Source organism: Peromyscus eremicus, chromosome 3, assembly GCF_949786415.1.
Source record: "Peromyscus eremicus chromosome 3, PerEre_H2_v1, whole genome shotgun sequence".
NCBI classification, from domain to species: Eukaryota; Metazoa; Chordata; class Mammalia; order Rodentia; family Cricetidae; genus Peromyscus; species Peromyscus eremicus.
The window spans coordinates 134,332,856-134,355,909 of NC_081418.1; the positions used below are offsets into that span (position 1 = coordinate 134,332,856).

At 43.3% G+C, this 23,054-nt stretch overlaps 1 pseudogene; it reads left to right on the plus strand.

Moving 5' to 3' along the window:
- The first annotated feature begins 4,251 nt into the window (after nt 1–4,251).
- Nucleotides 4,252–22,760, plus strand: LOC131906500 (C-type lectin domain family 4 member A-like; annotated as a pseudogene).
- Nucleotides 22,761–23,054: the final 294 nt, after the last annotated feature.

Genomic DNA, 23,054 nt, shown 5'->3' on the forward strand with positions numbered 1-23,054 from the left:
GCTTTACACAGTTTAGCTTGGACCCTCCCTTTTATATACCGGGACTTCCAGGGCACAGAAAGGAAAAGAAAAAAGAGAATGGAAGAACTAGATGGGTAAGAACTTGAGAGGAACAAACTGAGATGGGGAAGAACTAGATTGAAAGGCTAGAAGAGAGGACTAGAGGAACGAGATGGAAGATGAGAAAAGAGCCAGATGGGGAAGAACAAGATGAGAAAGAGCCAGATGAGAGAGAAGGAGATGGGAGAGGAGCTGATAGGGGAAAGAACTAGATAGATGAGAACCTAGAAGGGTCAGAACTATATGAAGGAATTAAGATAGAACCTAGAGGTAGATAAATATAGAGAAATCAGTCAAGAAAGGAGCTAGACATGACAGCAGAATAGAAGCTGTGTAGAGAGAGAACTGTCACAGAATAATAAAGTGTATGAACAAAACAAAACAACAACAACAAAAAAAAAGGTGCATGTCTGACTGACAGGGATGTGGAAGCCCCTGATGTCTGTTTGATCAAGGACAGAGATCCTCGAGTCTGGATTGTTTTTGATGTGATTGAGCCTGGAGGGTTACCCCCTCACCTCCCAGAGCACATCAGGCTGTCATTGTTCTTGGAGCTTTGTTGGTTGTTTTGTTGGGGCAAAGTTTTTTCGTGTGCCCTTGGTCTTGTGTGTAATGTATTAATTGTTCTCTTTGTTGACTTGACTGTGACGGACGCTATGGGACAGTTCCCTTCTTCTCTACTAGACCTTTGCCTAGCCCACTGGAAGGATGTGTGAGCCACAATAGAGGGAACTGAGTTCCCCACCCCCACTCCCTGATTGAACTGAGATAAACAGGTAGCTCCTGCCAGATGGGGCTTGCATACTGCAGGAGGGGCTTGCTGGCTGTGAATGAGGCCGTCGTCTCAGTGCTGATGTTCCAGTTCTTGAATTGTCTGTGTAAATGTTATTTGTTTCTGTCTACTAACCTCCCTTATTTTTCTAGAGGAAGAGGAGGAAAGAGAGGCATAACAAAGGCCACCTCCTTCCCTCCCTAACTCTCTTGCTATCAGGACTGCAGCCAGCTGGCTGCTCTCAGGAGGGTGGGGTACGTGCTCTCCATACAGGCAGGCAAAGATGGGAGCTTTGGACAGGGCAATGGGGACTGCCTGCAATTGACAAGAATCTGACCCTCCCTTCCTTTACTGTGATAACTTCAAGGTCTCTTCTGCTGGCCAGCAGCTTCTCTTGTTAGCCCTTCTCTGTCCTGATATTGCTTAAAAAGAAATGTTAAATTACCAGTTCAAGATACTGGGAAAATTATGCTTTTGTTTCCACAGGAAAAACAAAAATTTACATGGGTTTTGGTCATTTGAGTTCAGTGGGTTACAAATACTTGCCATCATTTAAGAGAATTGGTTTCAAATTATTGTTGGTTAAGATAAAAAATAATGTTTTTATAAAAAATGACTTGAGATATGTATATATATAAAAAAAAGAAACATGTTTCATATTTCTTTGTCTTGCTATTCTGCTGTTACATTGAGACTCCAAAGGGTCATAGTTGTAAAAATGTCTGTCTACTCTACAGGTATGAATGAAAAATGTGGCCACATGTATGTTTGGTTTTGAATGTCTGAGTTTGCATGTCCTTTGTGTTAAGAAATGCAAGTTAATACTAGTCATCTGGCTATTCAGATACTAGTTTAAAGCATAAACTGTTCTATTTTCAAAAAAAAAAAAAAAACTAAGAGGTATATTTGACTAATATATCTATAGGAGAACAAATTGGCCTGGTTATTGTTACCAAACTTAGAGATATTTTCAAGATTAGGCCTAGATTTGTTTGGCTTAGATACATTTAATAGATAATAGTCCTCAAACCTGTCAAGGATCTGATAAATATGGCATTTACATTATTTGATAAAAAGCTTACTATAGCAAACAGAGACTCCGAGCTCCCCAGCTCCTAGCAATGACTCCCAAGGTCTCCAAAGAAGATATGAAACAACGACAAGAAGATGCCACCTGAATTGTGGACAATGCTGTCCTGACAGCTGTCCTGCCAACACTATGAAGACTATAGGAGCCTGGGATGATGACAGTCTGGGTAATGAATAGTCTATGTTGTTTTTTAAATAGACTTAAAAGTCTGCACTCAGGTAAAGTTTATCCTTCTCAGATCTTTGATGACATTTATGACTGGACTAGCTATAGCTTTCTCAGCTTAGTAATTGATTGATCAATGGATTAATTAATTAAAGCTAATAAGTCTCTTTAAAAAAGATAAACAGGTTGTAAATATAGACTTACAGATGCTTTTCATTGGGCCAAGGAAATTTCAGTCCAATCTATATTTGGTTCTCTAGATAGAAAAGACACTATGGATTTCAGGGCAAATTGATAATACTACAAATTACTAAGACTATGGGTCTAAAAGTTCCAAATAAGTTCATAAGTTTTAACTCCTGTTCCTAGTTTATATCTGTCTCAACAGGTTTCCACTTGGCTGACAGATACATCCAAGCATCATTTGCTGGTGACAACCTACTGCAAATGACTGTGAGCCCTGAACTTGCTGAAAGCTGATATGGACCAATTCAGCCGATATGCATACCATCTCTTCAGCTGGTCAATAAAACATTCCCTCTTGTCTTTGACTAACATTCTGGCTTTCCAGGGCCTTGACGACAACGTCCCAATGTCAGCAGGAAGTAATTACAGAAGAGAGAAAACATCTCCCCTGTTTCCCCCCCACCCCAGAATGTTAGATCAAAAGGGAATTTCTTGTCATAGGGAACCTGAGATAAAGTTCCAAGTTCCTTGAGGATAAGGAACTCTGTCAGCCATCATAAGGCTTTTGGCCTTGTGCTTCTGCTAATTACTGTTGGCTCTTATATCACTGATGTCTTAACTAAATGATGATTCATGTCTGGGTACCACTAAACTGAGGATGCTAGAATTCCAATATCCACCTCGGAACCCATGACACACTTGCAGATGGCAAAAACTAAATAAGGGGAAGCTCGCTTTGCCATTGATAATGGGAAAACTCTTATGTTCTGGTCCAATTAGTCTCCGATATGGAATTCTTTGAGCAGAGAGGCAGATACACTGGAGAACCTGTGTCTATAACTATTGCCCTCTTGTTAGGTATTGGGGCATCACTGCAGGAATTGGTACAGGAACTACTGCTCTCGTGCAGAGCAACCACCTTATGCAGTCACAAATGGCTATGACTACTGACCTAGAGGCCATAGAAAGATCCATTTCTGCTCTGGAGAAATCTTTAACCTCGCTCTCTGAGGTTGTGTTACAAAACAAAAGAGGTCTGGATTTACTATTTTTTAAAGGAGGGGGGATTATGTGCAGCCTTGAAGGGAGAATGCTGCTTTTATGCCGACCATACTGGTATTGTCAGGAAATCGATGGAAAAATTACGGGAAAGGCTGGTTCAAAGAAAAAGGGAGTTTAAAAATCAGCACGGGTGGTTTGATCTTTGGTCCCTGGGCCTTTCAGCGGTTGACTCGATTTATCAATAATCAGATTGATTCGGCCTTACCACAACACGTCTCGATTCATTATCACAGAGTAGATTCTGAGGAGGCCAGCCAGGAGCCCCATCAAGGACTCAGATTCAGTGTCCTAAGGCCCTAACATCCCCACGGTCCTGCTAGAGGGTACTCAACGACGGGAATAGTACAGGGCCCACGCCGGAGACAACAGCATACAGAGGTCGCCCGAGACCGGCTCAACACGGCATGCTGCCGAGCGTGGGAAGCCCCCTGTGTAGCCTAAGACAGGGACTCTCTCGGACCTTAGCCACCCCGACACATGGACTTGATCCATTTTTGAGAAAAGAGGGGGAACTGTTGGGGACCGATTCCGGACAGTGGTGTCCTTACTTTATCAAACCTTACAAAGGCAGGAAGTTCCTGGCCTAACCTCGGGCTGTACAACTTCCTGGAGTACCTGCTAATCAGCCAGCTGCAGGGGCCTGGGACCAAAGTGACCTCACCCTCCCTTAGGAATTTTCCATCCTTCTCTCCGTGCTTCCCCTGTTCCCCCTCCCTGCCTGAAGCCCTGTTTATAAGCCTCAACACCCAGTCAATAAACGGAGACCTCGACGCAACTCAGAATGTCTCTGTCTTCCTTTACGCGCCTGGTCTCCTTTCTCTCTCACCCCCATTGATCTTTCAGGAGGTGCCTCCTCGGGTCTCATCAAATAACCTGGCCCGCGGGACCGGGCACCCACTGGCCGGGGCAGTTTATCATGCACAAAAAGGGAAGAATAGGAGAAAGAAGAGGAAATAGGAACAGAGTTGAAGACGGGAATTTGGTTTGTCTTTCCACTCCTGAAAAGAAGACCATGAGTCACGAAAGTTTTCACAGATTCTCCAAGTTGCTCCTCACTTCATTCATAATACTTTTACTACTATTGAAAATCTTATTCTCAGTTGCTCTGATCAGTAACTTTGCCCCTGGGAAAAGTAAACACAGGGAAGAAAAGGGACTCATTAGACAGATGGTGACCCAGAAACCTGAGACAGACACTCTCTGGAGAGATGTGTTGCATTGGAAATTACCCTGTTTCAGAATAACTCTTCTGTAAAAGTCATCCATTCTCACTGGAGAAGCATGCATTTGTTTGTTGGTGTCACAGAGTGAAATCCTGGGGCACCTCTGTTAGGATCCAGTAACGAGAACAAACCTGTATTTCCTCATCAGCAGCATTTGGACACATAGACATCTGTATTTTGTAAGAAGTAGAGAGATTAGAAGATATGGACAGAGCTATTCCAGGGACAGTGCTCCAGTGGAGTTCCTTCTAATCATTTATTTTTTGTTCCAGATTGTGTGAGACCTGAAAGCTAATTTAGAAACAGTAGATTCTTTGTATATTGTCCTTTGAATTTATCAAAAATTAAAAAAAAATACACTATATTTTTATGTAGATGTTTTATTCATTCACACAGTAAATAGTAGTATCCATTTACTATATATTGGGCAGCATGTAGAGAGTCCAGAAATAGCTACAGTCCCCAGTCTCAGGAAATTTAGAGAACAGTCAAGTGAACCAGTGCTTAAAAAATTGCACAGGAAATGCTCTGCAGGTGAGAAGTAAGGAGTAAGCACAGGAGGCTAAGAAAAGCTTGGAGGAGATGACACCTAGACCTGTGTGTGCCAGCAATGTCCTAGACATGTGGGGGCATGGAAAATATGGGCAAATATAAGTACACATTACTGTCATGTATAGTGCTACATGGAGTCGGGGGCCATCACACCCCCACGTTTCCCCAGAGTACTCTTGAGTAGAAGCAGCAGGAAATATTAGATAGAAGGATAGAGGAGAGAGAAAAAGATAGAAAATATAGGATATCCTTGTGTGGGCCTGGATCCTAATCCATCGGCCCCTGGCTGTCTCTGCCAAAGGGTTTTTAAAGGAATGTCAATGGGCGCAGCAAAAGACCTCCCCCAGCACACTCAAGTGCAGACCATCTCAGACACCTGGTACTCAGGCCTGTGATCCAATCATCCTCTTTATGCAGACCTGCTAGGTAAAGCTGCTAGGAAACCTACATGGGCTCCAACAATGGAGAACTAAGCATGAATCAGTAGGGGCAGACAAAACTGGACTCAGATCACAAAATAGTGCTTACCATATTACACAGGCATCCACTCTTAATGTTATTTTATTTAGAGGCTGTTGCTGAACCACTAACCAACTTAAAACTTAGTAGGTTATTTGAACTATTTTTTTAATTCTATCTTGGTGGCTTCACTGAGACTGGTCTCTCTTGGGAGATTCCCATGGTCCTAGGTGAAGTTACTTGTTCTCATGGAGTCATAAATCAGTAACAGACAACTCAGCTTCCCATGGCCACTTTAGACTTTCAGGAAGGATGGTGGCAGTAAGCCAAGCCCAACATGGAGCACTCACACATTTGCCTTTGTGTATTTTAGTGGCTAAAGAACTCTTAAAGGCAACTCAGATAAGGTGATGTAGAAATAGACCTTTTTCTTGAGTAGGGAACTACAAAGGCATAGTCTAAATGGATATTCACATCGGGAAGGTTGGAAAGTGTGTCCAGTTTTTCAGTGTGCCACAGTCATGGAGATCCCCTGAAGAACTTGAAGCAGGACATGATAAAATTAAAACTGACTTGGAGAAGTGTGCTCTTACAGAGGTGTGAAAACGAAGGGAAGCATAAATTAGGCCACTAATTCAGAATCCGTTTGAGCAGTACTAAGGGTTTGATCCAAGAATCATGCTAGTGATACACAGGAGAGGAGACAAGTTGGACCAAAAGGAGGTGATGTTTTGGTCAATATATTCACCATTTCCGAGGGAGGGGCTGTGGATCAAAAAACAGAAACAAGAACAGTGAGTCATTCATCTCAGCAGAATGCGGAATGCCATTCATTGAAGGAGGGAGGAAACCTTAAATACAGGCTTACAGCACAATGGAAGAACCCCAGAGGGCAGAAGTTCACTACAGATGTTTTACATTCTTGCATCTAAGCTGTTTACACCAAATGCAGGATACAAAAACAAAGAACCTCCTGTGAGCAGTGAGCATTCAGGAGGAAGCAAAGGGGCAGGAAATCAGTATAGGAAGGACATCTGGTCAAGGTCAGCAAGCAAGGCAACAGCCACCCAAAATGGGTGGTGGGGGTGGGGTGGGGGTGGGTGGGCAGGGCCCTACACAGCAGTCATGAAGTAATTTGAAGAGGAAGAAGATGAGCAGCAGTTTGAGTTGTAATATGATGACTTAAGTTTTGATTATATTCACCTAAATCTAAGGTGCACAGTTTAGTTGGATGCATATTAACATGTTTTAGTAAAGAGGCATATGTAGCTAGAGTTTTCCTGCCTGGCCCACAGTCAGAACAAATCTCTCTCACCTGGCAGTCCCACAGCGGTGGTACATTTTCTGCCAGCTCTGGGAGCCATCAACTCTCAGAAATAGTGGGTCTATGCTTCTATCAAAGCAGCGTGTAGCCCAGAAACCTCTTTTTTTTTTGTTTTGTACTAGCAAAGGCTAAATCCACGATGCAGCTTAATGTGCCACTTGCAGAGGCCTCATTCCCGCCAAACTGCAGGTTGAGCGCACATGCCAGAAACCCGCCATAGTAGCTCAAACACACAGGCTGCCACTAACTTGAGAGAAACAACTAGGAACTGTTTTTAGTTCCGTTTTAGAATCTTTTTTCTCAGGTTTTAGGTGGAAACTCTTGCAAACACATTGGGCGCCATTTGTAACTAGAGTTTTCCTGCCTGGTGCACAGTCAGGACAAATCTCTCTCACCCACCAGTTCCACAGCCGCTCAGACCCAACCAAGTAAACACAGAGACTTATATTGCTTACAAACTGTATGACCGTGGCAGGCTTCTTGCTAACTGTTCTTATATCTTAAATTAATCCATTTCTATAAATCTATACCTTGCCACGTGGCTGGTGGCTTACCGGCATCTTCACATGCTGCTTATCATGGTGGCGGCTGGCAGTGGCTCCTTCCACCTTCCTGTTCTCTCAGTTCTCCTCCCTGTTAGTCCCGCCTATACTTCCTGCCTGGCCACTGGCCAATCAGTGTTTTATTTATTGACCAATCAGAGTAATTTGACATACAGACCACCCCACTGTAGGCATACATTTTAGAAGACCTCTCCTTATAGGCAGCAGATAACAAAAACAGACTAAAAAAATCACTTCTACTCCCCACCCCCACCCTCACCAACCCAGGACAATGAATATCACTAAGGAAGAGGAATTTGGAGGAAAAATAGAGATATAGATGGAACTGGATGCGATGTTCCATTTTCCAAGAGAGGTGGGTGTATAAAAAAAAAAACCGGTAGGAAAGAGCACAAGAAACAGCAGCAAGCAGGAACCGACAAAACCAGAGGGAGCCAATGTCTCCCAACAGTTAAGGAGAAAGAGAAGCAGGCAGGGTAATATGAGAAGTCCCACAGGAAGATGACTGATCAGTGGACAGGAGAAGTCATTGACATCTAGTTCAGGAATGTTTGGTAAGTGAGCAGAAGGGAAAGCCAGAATCTAGTGACTCCAGGAACAAGTGGGAGATGAGGAAGAGAAGAAAGAAAATTCAATTTCTAGAGGAAAGGTGAGTTAGTTTTAAGTTAGGAACTCGGTGAAAGTGTGGGGACACTGAGAAGTCAGAGCTAGCTGGGGTGGAGGGAGATACAGGAAAGAAGAGGACGAAAACAAAGTCCTTTTGATCAGTGTTGGGCTTTTATAACTTCCATGCTCAGGTAACCTGGAACTGCTCTGAATTAGCTCATTTCTCCCTCACCTTTACTGGGGTGTGCACATACTTAATAGAACTTATCACCTTAGATGTAGTCTTCAATGTGTCCTCCATGAAATGTTGAAGAGTCCCCAGGGTCATGGATCTGTCCTGTCCTTCCAGCTCTTCCTGAAGATAAAGTGGTCATAAATTCACTAGGAGTAGGGAAATACTGACTGTTTGGCTATGTAAAATTCTCTCTCTTTGTGGTAAGGTCTCATGTAGCCCAGACTATCTATGAACAAGCAAACGAAAGAACTAACTAACTAACTAATAAACTAAATTACCAACTAAGTTAACCAACCAGCCAACTAAACTAAACTAACTAGCTAGCTAAACCAACGAACCAACTATACTAACTTGTATAGTTAAGGATGGCCTGAAACTTCATTCTTACTCATTCTAATTCCCAAGTGCTATGGCCACAGCCTCCACACTCTGTGGTGATGGGGAATCTGTCCCAGGCTGGCTTTAACTATTCATGTAATTGGACATTTATAGGTTTTGTGTCTACAAAGAATGCAAGAAGGTAAAAGTAAAAAAAGAAAAAGTCTTAGCACTACCAGGAAAATGAATTGTTTTTATTCTGTTTTACAGCTTTGTTTAAAAAATATTCTCAGCTTCTTGATGAAAACACAATTACAAAAGAACTGAATCACACTGAGTTGGAGTGTACAAAACAGCATTAACTATTGAAAGGTAAAACTTAATGTGCCTAAAATCACCATTTCCAACACTACTCTCGGGTTGATCCATCAGTAATGAGCACTATGGAAACACAACGTCATATCACACACTCAGTACCAGCTTCCTGCGGAGTCCTTTATAGAGGTCTCCAAAAGGCATAATTGGGATGTGTGGCAGCCTAGTGTCAATGAAGAATAGTTTTAGGGAGGGAAAGGAAATACCAGACTGAGTAGAATTTTATTAGAAACAGAAAGGAGTTCCAGAAAGAATAAAGCAAATCTGATGATGTGAATGTGAGCATCTCCAGGGAGTCATGCTCAAGGGTGTGTGTTTAAAATTTCATTTTTAATTAATATACATATGTATGCACTTGTCTGTTTGTGGGATAATGTACGTGAGTGCAGTGTCTGCAGGGACAGAGGAGGGGGTCAGATCCCTGGAGCTAGAGTTAGATGTGGTTGTGAGTCACAGGTTGTGGGTACTGGGAACTGAACTCCAGTCCTCTGTGAGAGCAGTACTCACTCTTAACCACTGAGCCATTTCCGTAGTCCCTCAAGTGTTTTTATAAGTGTGTGTTTGTATGTGTGTATGTTTGTGGTTCTCTTTTGTGTTCACTGGTCAATGTGTCTGCTTTTGTTGTGGTACCATGCTCTATAGTATAGCCTGAAGTGAGGTCTGGAGATACAGTCAACTTTATTCTTTTTCCTTGATGGTTGCTATGACTAGCCAGGGTTTTTTTGCACTTCTACATGATTTTTGAGATTGTTTTGTTCATTTATCTTATGAAGAAATTGGAATTTCTATAGGGATTGCATTCATCTGTAGACATTTACAATCTTTACATTTTTCTTTATTTTTCTATTTCATTTTAGTTTTTCCTCCTTGACGGTTCACTGATATTTGTGTTGCTTTCAGTATGCAACTAACACCCTGGAATACTTCAAATATATTTTTCAGATATAAAATTTCCATTTAGCTCTTTATATCTTTCTTTGTTGATTATTTACATATTTTTAAAACTTGTTTCCAGAATGGTTTTATTTTCTTCTTGAAGCATCTATCACGGGCATTTTAAAGTTTTTAGATAAACGTATAGTTGTGTTATCTTGCTTGTTGTAATATATTGTCTCCCACTTTTATCATCACTAATTAAAAATAACTGTCTGCTAACTCTGAAATTTTGCTGCCTTGTTTAATGGCATCTATTGTCTTCATGTATAAATATGTATATATTTATGTAATATGAGAATTTTCTGGTTCTTGGTATGATGAGTTCTATTCTTTGGAGACTCAGACTGTTTGGCATTATGTCCTCAGTGTCTGAGTGTTCTTAAGCTCTGTTTTCCTGACAGCACCCCAGTAGGACAAAGGGATCTTGAAGTTGGTGTCCACAGAGGTAGACTGGAGTTGCTTGGCATCTAAGGGGAGAGGGGCTCCTTGTTGTATCTGGAGACATGGGGAGCCCCAGCTTCGATGTGGTCTCCACATCAAGCAGGTTTTAAAATTACTCTATGACATTGCACTTACATTTCCTTCTTCCCCCAAAGACAAAGTCTGGAGCTGTTGCCTGAAGGATTGGAAGCCATTTAGTTCACAATGCTACTTTACTGCGACTGGGCCAGCATCTTGGAGCGAGAGTGAGGAGAAGTGCTCCAGCATGGGTGCTCATCTGATGGTGGTCTGCAGCCAGGAAGAGCAGGTGCATCCTGGGAGAGAGTGGGGCCTGGGCCTGGCCTGCTGTCTGCCTCTTTTTACTAAGAGGGAGTTTTGTTGACATGGGTGTTGCTGATGTGGCAGAAGGCTTTCCATCAGGAAGCCAGAAAGGTTGCTTCAGCCTTGGCATTCTACACCTTGGCCCTGCTTCAGTGAAGCTGAACAACCCTCAAGGAACCATGGCAACAGAAATGCAACCTCTGAGGTGGAGGGAAAGATGAAATGTTTGTGCTTGAAAGACCAGTTTGTGATTTCAGCACTCTAATGCTTCCTGTAGTACCCACTGCCTAACAGAGGAGGGCGCAGAGCTGACTAGGGAAAGAGGATCAAATCAGGAGAGTCACAGCCAATCATCAGAAATGAAATATCTGTCTCACCCACTCAGAGGGCCTGATCCAGTTGGTGACCCTTCAGCCATTGGTTCATAGTTCATGTGTTTCCGTTTGTTTGGCTATTTGTCTCTGTGCTTTATCCGACCTTGGTCTCAACAATTCTCGCTCATATAAACCCTCCTCATTCTCGCTAATTGGACTCCCAGAGATTCACCTGGGGCCTAGTCATGGATCTCTGCATCCAGATCCCTCAGTAGTTGGATGAGGTTTCTAGCACGACAATTAGGGTGTTTGGCCATCCCATCACCAGAGTAGGTCAGTTCGGACTGTCTCTCGACCATTGCCAGCAGTCTGTTGTGGAGGTATCTTTGTGGATTTCTGTGGGCCTCTCTAGTACTTTGTTTTTTCCTATTCTCATGTGGTCTTCATTTACCATGGTCTCCTATTCCTTGTTCTCCCTCTCTGTTGTTGATCCAGCTGGGATCTCCCACTCACCCAAGCTCTCTTTCCCTCGACCCTCACCCTTCACTACCCCCACTCATGTCCAGGCTGTTCATGTAGATCTCATTCCATTTCTCTGTCATTGGGCGATCCCTGTGTCTTTCTTGGGGTCCTGTTTTCCAGGTAGCCTGCCTGGTGATGTGAGTAGCAGTCCAGTCATCCTTGTTCCACATCTAGTATCCTGTTATGAGTGAGTACATACCATGTTTGTCTTTCTGAGTCTGGGATACCTCACTCAGGATGATTTTTTCTAGATCCATCCATTTGTTTGCAAACCTCATGATGTCATTGTTTTTCTCTGCTGAGTAGTATTCCATTGTGTATATGTACCACATTTTGTTTATCCATTCTTCAGTTGAAGGGCATCTAGGTTGTTTCCATGTTCTGGCTATTACAAACAATGCTGATATGAACATAGCTGAACAAGTGCTCTTGTGGTGTGGTTGAGCATTCCTTGGGTATATGCCCAAGAGTGGTATAGCTGGATCTTGGAGACAGTTGATTGGCCTGATCTGTTTGGGAGGCATCCAGGCAGTGGCACCGGGTCCCATGCTCATTGCATGAGTCGGCTGTTTGAAACCTGGGGCCTATGCAGGGTCCCTTGGCTCGGCCTGGGAGGAGGGGACTAGACCTACTTGGACTGAGTCCACCAGGTTGATCTCAGTCTGTGGGGAAGGCTTTGCCCTGGAGGAGATTGGAATGGGGGGCGGGCTGGGGGGAAGGTGAGGGGGGCGGGAGGGGGGAGAACAAGGGAATCTGTGGCTGATATGTAGAACTGAATTGTATTGCAAAATAAAAATTAAAAAAAAAGATTATGAAAAAAAAAAGAAATGAAATATCTGAGGTTATGAATGGAGAATGCTTAAATCTGCTAAATTCTCTCATGCACAACTTTCAATAATGATGCTGGGGAAGAAAAGATGGGAGTGAGTCTGAGATGAGAATTCATTATGATCATGGACAGAGATTGTTTCCAATGTCATGGAAATCAGGCCTCTGAGTGATGACTTTGTGTCCTGGTCAGCTGGAGAAGATGGCACTCATAGGGGTGGGGGTGGCTCTTTTATTCCTTGATCTTTTCTTTGTCTTCTTATTTCTGTGTGACCAGAAAAAAAGTCAGTCAAAGTATCACAGTGTACCTCTAAAATGTATAATTAATGACTAATAATCTATAATTTGAAAACTATTTAAGGGCCTAGAGAGATGAAATAGGATTTCATTATTAAATATTTGCATGTTTGCATCATATTGAACCTATAATTTTGTGTAGTTAAAATAACTTTTAAAAGATTTTATAAAAATTCTATAACAGAAAAAGGAACACTCCATCCAGGCTAAATGCTGCATCTTTCTTTCCTCTTAGGATTTCATCACCAAGATCCTGGATCCTAAAGCTGCTTATTATATTGGCCTTTCAAATCCAGGTCACCGACAGTGGCGATGGGTTGATCAGACACCATACAATGAAAGTGCCACGTGAGTGCAGAGTTACCTAGAGGAGTCCTGGGTCCTGTAGCATGAGAAGACTTTAGGGTGTTCCAGCTGTTGGTTATGAAACTAAAACAGCTCACTCCTGATGTGAGTGCTGGGGATGGAGTTACTTTATCTCCATTTGCTCATCAAGGAATCCTGTGAGACACATGTCACTGATACTCCAGGAGAGATGAGGAAATTGAGTTTGAAGAGTGTAGCATGATAAGTACCCAGGTCACCCAACCAAGGTGATACATCATGGTGAATTTTCTTATGCTTTCAGTCTCTCATCTATATATTTAATAATAGGATTTATTTTATTTTCCTTTGTGTGTATATCCGTGTCTCTCTTGAGTCTGTGCCATGTGTATGTGGGTGCCCATGGAGCCCAGGAGAGGGTGTTGGATTCTCCAGAGTTGAGGTTGAGGTGGTGTGACTACGCCAATACATGTGCTGGGAACAGAACTCACACATTTTCTTCAAAAGCACAAACACTCTTAATGTCTGAGTCATCTCTCCAGCTCTCATTTATAGTGTTATAATAAAAATTAATGTCAAGACCATAACTGATTATTTCTCATAAATCAAAAAACCTCATTCTGTTATTGTTATGTGTCATATTTATATAATTAAATAAAACTGTAATATCTTAGTATGTTTCCATATTCTATCCTGATATCTGTTGTGATATATAGGCAGTAATGTTATTTTCATTCTCAGTCTTCAGAGAAGAAAACTATGAATTGAAAATATTAAATTACTTGTACTAGATATTAGAAATAAGTAGATTACCTAGATATTGTAAACAATTCTTCAGTCTGTAAAATAAGACTTTTGCAAAATGGAAAATAAATCCTTTATTAAAACACAAGAATAAGGAGAGACCTTTTCATCACACAAATAATCACATGGAATGACAGTCCCTGGGTACCAAGACCTAGGGATGAAGTAGCCTCTGGGATGTGTTCTGGGAGAACAGTTGAGTAACAAGCTGAGAGAATATTGAGTGAGGTGGCCCTGTTTTCCAGGGTCATGTCAGACATGGATGGTCGAGACAGTTGATTTGTACACACCTGAATCTGATTTCCACAAATTCCTATCACATCCTGAGGCTTGCTTACTCTTGTTTTCTCTTTTCCAGCATCACTCTGGGAAATGCCCTGATGCTCTTTTCTCCTTTCCAGGTCCTGGCACCCAGGTGAACCCAACAATAAGAACGACAATGAAGAATGTGTTGTAATACATCACCCTTCTTCTAGTTGGGGCTGGAATGACATCCCTTGCAGTTGTATGCGGAAGTCAATTTGTCAGATGAAGAAAATATATTTATGAATCAAGCTTTTTCCATGGACAAGGATTGCATTTTATCCAGCATTACACAGACACCTGCAAAGATCTTCTTGTGGAAGAGATGTCCATAGAAATTTAGGTAGGCAGGCAACAGTTTTCCATATGATAATACTGGTCCCCATATATATTATTTATTCATCCTTAACCCTTTATATAATGAGAATTTCCCATATACCAGAGACTCTACAGGATCCTTTTGTGCATATGTGGACGCACTCCAGCTTCTGTGTCCATTCTTTGATTCCTAAAGTCTTATTTGATGATAGAATTGTATGGTGTGAACCCTCTACCAGTTTCTCTTCCCTTATTCCTCTGTCTTCAGATTAATGATGTATAATTGACAAATAAATCATGTATATTTACATTACACTGTCTTGACTTGATATGGAAATGTATTATGCAATGGCTACCACGATCAAGTTAACAACACCCTCTATTACCTAACATTGTTGTCTGTTGTGTGTGTGTGTGTGGTGTTAGACCATTTAAGATCTTCTTAAGCAAATTAGACAGATAGGATGACATTGGTACCTATTGTCCCTTTGATCCTCAGTGCTTACTCACATTTTCTCTGGCAGTTGTGCCCTTACATCAGCATTTTCTCGTGTCCCCAATACCTGCACTACCAGGACCCATTCAGGAACTTGGTCCCCATGGCTAGTGTGTCAGGTGCTATGGGTGCCGTGAGGCTGATGTGGGCCTCTAATGGTGGCTGATCCTGGACTGGGTGACCTTCCTCACCAGAAAGTTTAAGAAGATGATAGCCAATCTTCTACTGGCACCGCCTGTTACTCTTGGTGTCCCACCTTGTGCCTGCGGCATTAGGGACAGCCTCTGCCCTGTGGATGGACATTGAGGAGAGCCATATGTCCCATGGAAGCCTGCATGCTGCTTAACACTTTCGAAGCCTTTTCAACTTCTTCCTATGAGTATTTTGAAACAGAAGTTGACTAGATGGTAATATCAATTGTTGACATTTTGATAACTATATATATATACATATATATATGTGTGTGTGTGTGTGTGTGTGTGTGTGTGTGTGTGTATTTACATGTTATTTTGATAGGGTACTTGAGAGAGTATATATTATCTGAAATTGTCATTGCACAACAAAACAATACAACTATCTCTCTTAAAAAATTTATCAATTCTTTTTTATGTGAATTTTTTAAAAATTTTATTTTATTTTACAATACAGTTCAGTTCATTTCTTTTCTGACATGATGTGTGATCTTGCCTGTATTTCCTCAGCCATCTCCAAAATGTTTATGGCTATTCTTCTAAGCCATTGACAAAAACATTTCATTTATTAATTAAATTATTCTACAAGTTCAGGCCATAACTCCATAAGACTGCCCTCATTTCAAACTCAGGCTTCAAGTTCAGGAGTTCCCAAGGATGCCATTACTTCAAGTCAACTGTCTGCAGAGTCCCAGGATCCCATGATACCTGCAGATTTATGAGTTGCTAGGATGACACAGTGAACTAATGATTCTGCTCTATTAGAATTTTATTTTTTTAATATAGAATGATACAAAGCAGAACTAAAGGGAGGGACATATCAGGTGAGGTCAGGGAGGGTCCCATAAAGGAAACTTCCATTGACACCCATGGATGCATCTCCTTCCCAGAATGTTAGTGAGTGGCAGTATACAGAACAGGCCAACCAAAGGGACTCATCTGAGTTCTGGTGTTCAAAGTTTTACCAGCGTTCATTATGTAGGTGTGAGCATTTGGTTGATAAGAGAGTAAACTCAGTCTTCAGCATCACTTTCCTGCCAGGGTGAGCATCTCATGGCTCAAAGCTCCACTCTTTAATCACATGATCAGTGTTTCTGAAATGATGAGCTCCCACCATGAATTGTCTTGTTAGCATGAATTATAAAAGAACTGAGGAGTATAAAGTTTCATGGCCTACCATGATAAAACAGACTTTCCAATAGCTCCAGGGATTCCAAAAAATTAGAGAAGTAACCTCCCATGACCGGGTTAGAAGTTCAGAGAAAGTCTTTCTTCGACAGGTCAGGTGTAAAATGATATGACTCCATATGTAGATGAATAGGAAAATGTGCACTATCACCATCCCAGGCATAACCACACGGCTTCATGACAGACCCCATGGTTTACATGACAGATACCTAAAACTAAACCCACATGAAACTGATTTACTTCAATATCAGAGATCAGTAAAGCACAAGTTTGAGTATTTTATTTATTTATTTAAATATTTATGAAGTGCTCTATCTGCATGCATGACTTTATGCCAGAAGATTGCATCAGATCCCACTAGAGTTGGTTTTGAGCAACAATGTGGTTGCTAGGAATTGAACTCAGGACTTTTGGAAGAGTAATAAGTGCTCATAACTATTGAGCCATCTCTCCAGCAAGTTTTAGTATTTCATGCTTTTGTTGCAATAGTACCTCTTTTCTGCCAATGGGACTAATGTTACATTTTAAAACCCAATAATATACAACTCCTGAGTAAACAGTAAAAGGATTAGGTGTAGATGTTATGCTGGTTCCCACAAGCACTTTCCTACCCCTCTATAAAAGGACTGTTTCAATGTCTTTGATCCATCTTCCTTTATAATGAGTACGCTTTCAACTTGATTTGGCTGGTTTGTCCAGGTGACTTTCAGTGGCCCATAGAATGAGAATGAATCTGATTCTCTAAATACAGTAGGCTACTACATGTACAAGAAGCTGTGATTCTCTCTGACATGGCTCCCAAATGATAAATATGGAAAGAAGCTGAACAGCATTTCAGTGACCCATAATCAAACTCTTAGGACATATGCAAATGAGAAATACTTGTTATTGGGTACTTGAGTATTGTGCATGACTTATTCTAGTATATATGGGATATGATAACTTTAGAAATATATTTTGCTGAGAGTTGAAAACCCCTGAGCTCCTGTGACTGGAGTGAAGTGGTGTGTATGCATATTACCATGGAAACATTTGATAGGTTCAATAATCACACAGGAGTTCATATTCTGCCATATCTGGTTTCTTTCCTTGCAGTACCTCAGTTACTTAGTAACTTACCTATAAAGAATGGGAGGGCAAGACAGGTGTCTGTGGAAGGATCAGGTGTGGGGCAGCAATGGTCTGGCCCAGGGTCTGGGTGACCATGCTGAGGGCTGACTTGACAGCAGAACTGGAGCCCAAGCAGTGAGGAGATGTCAGCATGCCGGTGAGAAAGTGTCTGGATTCAGGAGAGAGTCTCCAAGCAGCAGTCTGGTGTGAGACCTCAGAGCCTGAGAGGTGAGGAGGGCAGCTATGCTGTGGAATGGTCACTTGTAGGGAGTCTGTGCTCCAGCATGGTGAGGAGAGTATGAACTCACTAGACACTTCCTGTGGGGAGTCAGAACTGCAAATAGGAGAGGAGAGGGTCCTGATGGAGGAACTGGGCAATTGGACAAGTGAGAAGTGCACCTGTGTATAGTGAGGAGTGCACCTGTGTATAGTGAGGAGTGCACCCGTGTAGAGTGAGGAGTGCACCTGTGTATAGTGAGGAGTGCACCTGTGTATAGTGAGGAGTGCACCTGTGTATAGTGAGGAGTACACCTGTGTATAGTGAGGAGTGCACCTGTGTACAGTGAGGAGTGCACCTGTGTACAGTGAGGAGTAAGAGTGAGGAGTGCACCTGTGTATAGTGAGGAGTGCACCCGTGTAGAGTGAGGAGTGCACCTGTGTATAGTGAGGAGTGCACCTGTGTATAGTGAGGAGTGCACCTGTGTATAGTGAGGAGTGCACCTGTGTATAGTGAGGAGTGCACCTGTGTATAGTGAGGAGTGCACCTGTGTATAGTGAGGAGTGCACCTGTGCATAGTGAGGAGTGCACCTGTGTATAGTGAGGAGTGCACCCGTGTAGAGTGAGGAGTGCACCTGTGTATAGTGAGGAGTGCACCTGTGCATAGTGAGGAGTGCACCTGTGTATAGTGAGGAGTGCACCCGTGTAGAGTGAGGAGTGCACCTGTGTATAGTGAGGAGTGCACCTGTGTATAGTGAGGAGTGCACCTGTGTATAGTGAGGAGCGCACCTGTGTATAGTGAGGAGCGCACCTGTGTATAGTGAGGAGCGCACCTGTGCATAGTGAGGAGTGCACCTGTGTATAGTGAGGAGTGCACCTGTGTATAGTGAGGAGTGCACCTGTGTATAGTGAGGAGTGCACCTGTGCATAGTGAGGAGTGCACCTGTGTATAGTGAGGAGCGCACCTGTGTAGAGTGAGGAGCGCACCTGTGTATAGTGAGGAGTGCACCTGTATATAGTGAGGAGTGCACCTGTCTAGAGTGAGGAGCGCACCTGTGTAGAGTGAGGAGTGCACGTGTGTATAGTGAGGAGTGCACCTGTGTATAGTGAGGAGTGCACGTGTGTATAGTGAGGAGTGCACCTGTGTATAGTGAGGAGTGCACCTGTGTAGAGTGAGGAGTGCACCTGTGTATAGTGAGGAGTGCACCTGTATATAGTGAGGAGCGCACCTGTGTAGAGTGAGGAGCGCACCTGTGTAGAGTGAGGAGTGCACCTGTGTATAGTGAGGAGTGCACCTGTGTATAGTGAGGAGTGCACGTGTGTATAGTGAGGAGTGCACCTGTGTATAGTGAGGAGTGCACCTGTGTATAGTGAGGAGTGCACCTGTGTAGAGTGAGGAGCACACCTGTGTATAGTGAGGAGTGCATCTGTGTATAGTGAGGAGTGCACCTGTGTAGAGTGAGGAGCACACCTGTGTATAGTGAGGAGTGCGCCTGTGTAGAGTGAGGAGTGCACCTGTGTATAGTGAGGAGTGCACCTGTGTATAGTGAGGAGTGCGCCTGTGTATAGTGAGGAGTGCGCCTGTGTATAGTGAGGAGTGCACCTGTGTATAGTGAGGAGCACACCTGTGTATAGTGAGGAGTGCACCTGTGTATAGTGAGGAGTGCACGTGTGTATAGTGAGGAGTGCACGTTTGTATAGTGAGGAGTGCGCCTGTGTATAGTGAGGAGTGCACCCGTGTATAGTGAGGAGCACACCTGTGTATAGTGAGGAGTGCACCTGTGTATAGTGAGGAGTGCGCCTGTGTATAGTGAGGAGTGCGCCTGTGTATAGTGAGGAGTGCGCCTGTGTATAGTGAGGAGCACACCTGTGTATAGTGAGGAGTGCACCTGTGTATAGTGAGGAGTGCACGTGTGTATAGTGAGGAGTGCACCTGTGTATAGTGAGGAGTGCACCTGTGTATAGTGAGGAGTGCACGTTTGTATAGTGAGGAGTGCACCTGTGTAGAGTGAGGAGTGCACCTGTGTAGAGTGAGGAGTGCACCCATGCAGGGTGAGGAGGGCATCAACTTAGTGTTGGTTCCATACTGGGTTGGATTCAGAGACACAGAGGGTTGAAAGGAGATTCTTCGCAGAGCGTAGACCAGACATGGGTAAAGAGTGTCTCTGTGGTAGACATCAACATGGGACCTTAGTGTCTAGTAGGGTGAGGAGAGCATCCTTGCCTGGTTGTGGATGTCCTGGCATTGGGTGTAGTGGTCAAATAGGCCGAGGAGAGTGTCTGTGCAGAAGGCAGAGCTGTTGTGGGTTTCAGAGACTGGCAAGGTAAGGATGCTGTCTACCTGGTGGGATAGCTCTGTGTGGCCACTTAGTACCTTCCAGAGTGATGAGGGCTTCTATGCAAGGAGATGACGTTGGTGGAGTTCCAGTGCCTCAAGGGTAAGTGGAGACTCCTCAAGGATTAGTGCCAGGAGTCTGCACAAGCCTGGTGAAGGAGGTCTTCCTCCCCTCTAATGTGAGAACTTCATCAAGGTGTCTGGTCCTGAGAGGGAACATCCAGCTAAAGGGAGGAAGGCATCATTCAGGGCACACAGGCTTGACCTGAGGGCTGGAGCCCATCCTGGAGAGACAGGCAGCTTAGTGGAGGATGTGGGAGGGTGATGAGCAGCATCCAAGAGAGCTTTTAATAAAATAAAGAACACAGATTTTTCACCCACAGAAATAGGTTAGAAATGCTGAAATTTGGGAAATAAATGAGACCAGTGGTGACATTACATAAAAATAAGGTAATAGTGTAAACCCACAATTTTCAGTATGTTTGGATACAAAAGCAAGAGAATATCTAGAAACACGAACTAAGTGTGTGTGTGTGTGTGTGTGTGTGTCTGTGTCTGTGTCTGTGTCTGTATGTCTGTGTGTCTAGCAGGCCCCAGAGAGTTAAATTTTACTACCTCAGATAAAAAGGTCCAAGTCCATTGATTCCGCAGGCTCCCCATCAAGCCCTGTGCTGCTGGAAGCTGGTCCTCGAGGCAGCAAACCACGTGCCGTTTTTCTTGTTATGTGTATGAACATGGGAGTAACAAAAGGAGATTTGAAGAAGAGCTGAAGCCTGAGCATGTGGGTGTCAGCAGGAACATATCTGCAGGAGGGACTCAAAAGATCCCATTATTAGCAACTAGTTTAAAGTTTCCCCTCTGGTATATTGTGATCCATTAATTCTCCCAAGTGTTGCCAACAGTGCTGTGAATCCAGGAAGCTCCTGCTGAGCAGTGCAGGGATCAAGGGAGGAGAGGCATGAGGAGAGAGACAGCCTCTTCCCACAGCTGCTAACCAGAGCTGTGTCAGGATGTGGTCAGTGGCCCAGTGAGTGGAGAGTGCCCATGAGTGAGTTATGAAGACAGTGGGAAGCAGAGAGCTCAGAGAAGCAGCTTCAGAAGGACCAGGATGTGAGCTTTGCCTTCCCCCTGCTGGAGACAGCTGAGTGGGAAGTGGGAGCCCACACAATGGTGAGGGGCCAATGATCCTCTAGAGTGTGGTGTCAGAACTTGGCTGGTCAGTCAAAATGGATGTTGTCATGCCTTAAGTGTTTGCTCATGTTGTCCGGTTTGCCAGAAACCACGTTTGCATACAGAAGTGCATGAACTTATGTTTGCTGCAGAGTGTCTTAGGACAGCGTTCTCTCACAGCATGGTTCCTCTTCCCCCTCTTTCCTATGACTTTCCATCCCGTTTGAGTTCCCACTTTATAGTACTTACATATCGTGCTGAGTACGTTTGAACTCTACAATTCTTTTCTTTTTTTTTTTTTCGAGACAGGGTTTCTCTGTGTAGCTTTGCGCCTTTCCTGGGTCTCACTTGGTAGCCCAGGCTGGCCTCATACTCACAGAGATCCGCCTGGCTCTGCCTCCCGAGTGCTGGGATTAAAGGCGTGCGCCACCACCGCCCGGCAAACGCTACAATTCTTATCTTCTTGTTTTAAGATGTTGTATCTCTGTATGTGACCCGAGTGATTCTGTGTTGTGGTTTCTCATTCTCATATGGTATATCCCATCGGGAAATTCCTCTTCTCTTATACAATTGTGTGATATGACAAATTATTGCCATGGTGCTATAGTCCCAAATTTTAAGATAGGGAACTGAGAATACCAAGAAATTAAATAACTTGCCCAAGGTATAATAAATAGAAGGTGTGTATATTTTAATTAGTTCCTCAGGTTGTAAATCATTTCATTAAGAAGGGCAGATGGACACATGCGCTCCCAGAGACTGTGACAGCTACATTAGACCTGCACAAGCTCAAGTCAGACCAAATCCCAGCATGGAGGAGGGGACGTGGGCACGGAGTCTCACCCCTAACAGAGATGCTCTTCCCATTGGTAGCTTCTGGAGAGGAAAACCAGCTTTCCCTAGTGGAATATCAACCACACTCCAGGGCAGGCCCCATGCTCGGGAGCAGTCGACAAACACAAATGGACTCCATGTTTTTGTTCTTTTAATGAGAGAAAAAAAAAACATGAAGTTGGGTGGGTAGGGAGCTTGGGAAAGATCCAGAAGAAGGTGAGGATGGGAAAGAATATGATCAAAACATGTTGTATTAAGATCTCAAAGAGTAAATAAAAATGTTATTTAGAAAAGGATAGAAGTATCAGCCCATAGTACTTACGGGAAATATTTTCATCAGATATGAAAGCCTTAGAAAGGGTGTAGGAATGATCAAATAGAGGTGAGCCTTTGGGGATACTTGTCTGCATATTACATAATACAATAAGGTGCTGTGGACTCAGTTTTCAAGGGAAAGGCAAGATTCAAGTGGAGGAGAAGCTGCATGCGTAGTGGGAGAGGGGTAACTTGGGCACACATGACCTTGATTTCCACAAAGTTCACTCTCTTCTTTCAGACCCCTATTGCCTCTATCTCTTTTCAAAGTATTGTTGTGAGAATTACCCTCATCCTTTTCTCTTTCAGACTCTGGCACTCAGAGGAACCCAGTTGCAAGAAGGGATCTTTGTGTTGTGCTAAATTATCACCCTAATGTTAAAGGATGGGGATGGAGTGACGTCTCTTATGATGGTTATTATAGTCAAGTTTGTGAGATGATGCAGCTGTCTTATGAATCAAACATTCTCTATGGACACATGACATGGTTGGAGTGGAATCCATAATCATGGAGATAGCTAGAGAGGTCCTCATTTGGTCCTCTTAGGGATCAAACGTAAGTGCTTGGCATTGTATCAGTAAGCCAGTGTCTTAATAATCTCTCTCTCCTTCTCTCTCTCTCTCTCTCTCTCTCTCTCTCTCTCTCTCTCTCTCTCTCTCTCTCCTCTCTCTCTCTCTCTCTCTCTCTCTCTCTCTCTCTCTCTCTCTCTCTCTCTCCTTTTATCTCTCTCTTTCTGGAGTCTGGGTCTCACTATGTAGCTCTGGCTGTTCTAGAACTCACTACCTAGACCAGGCTGGTC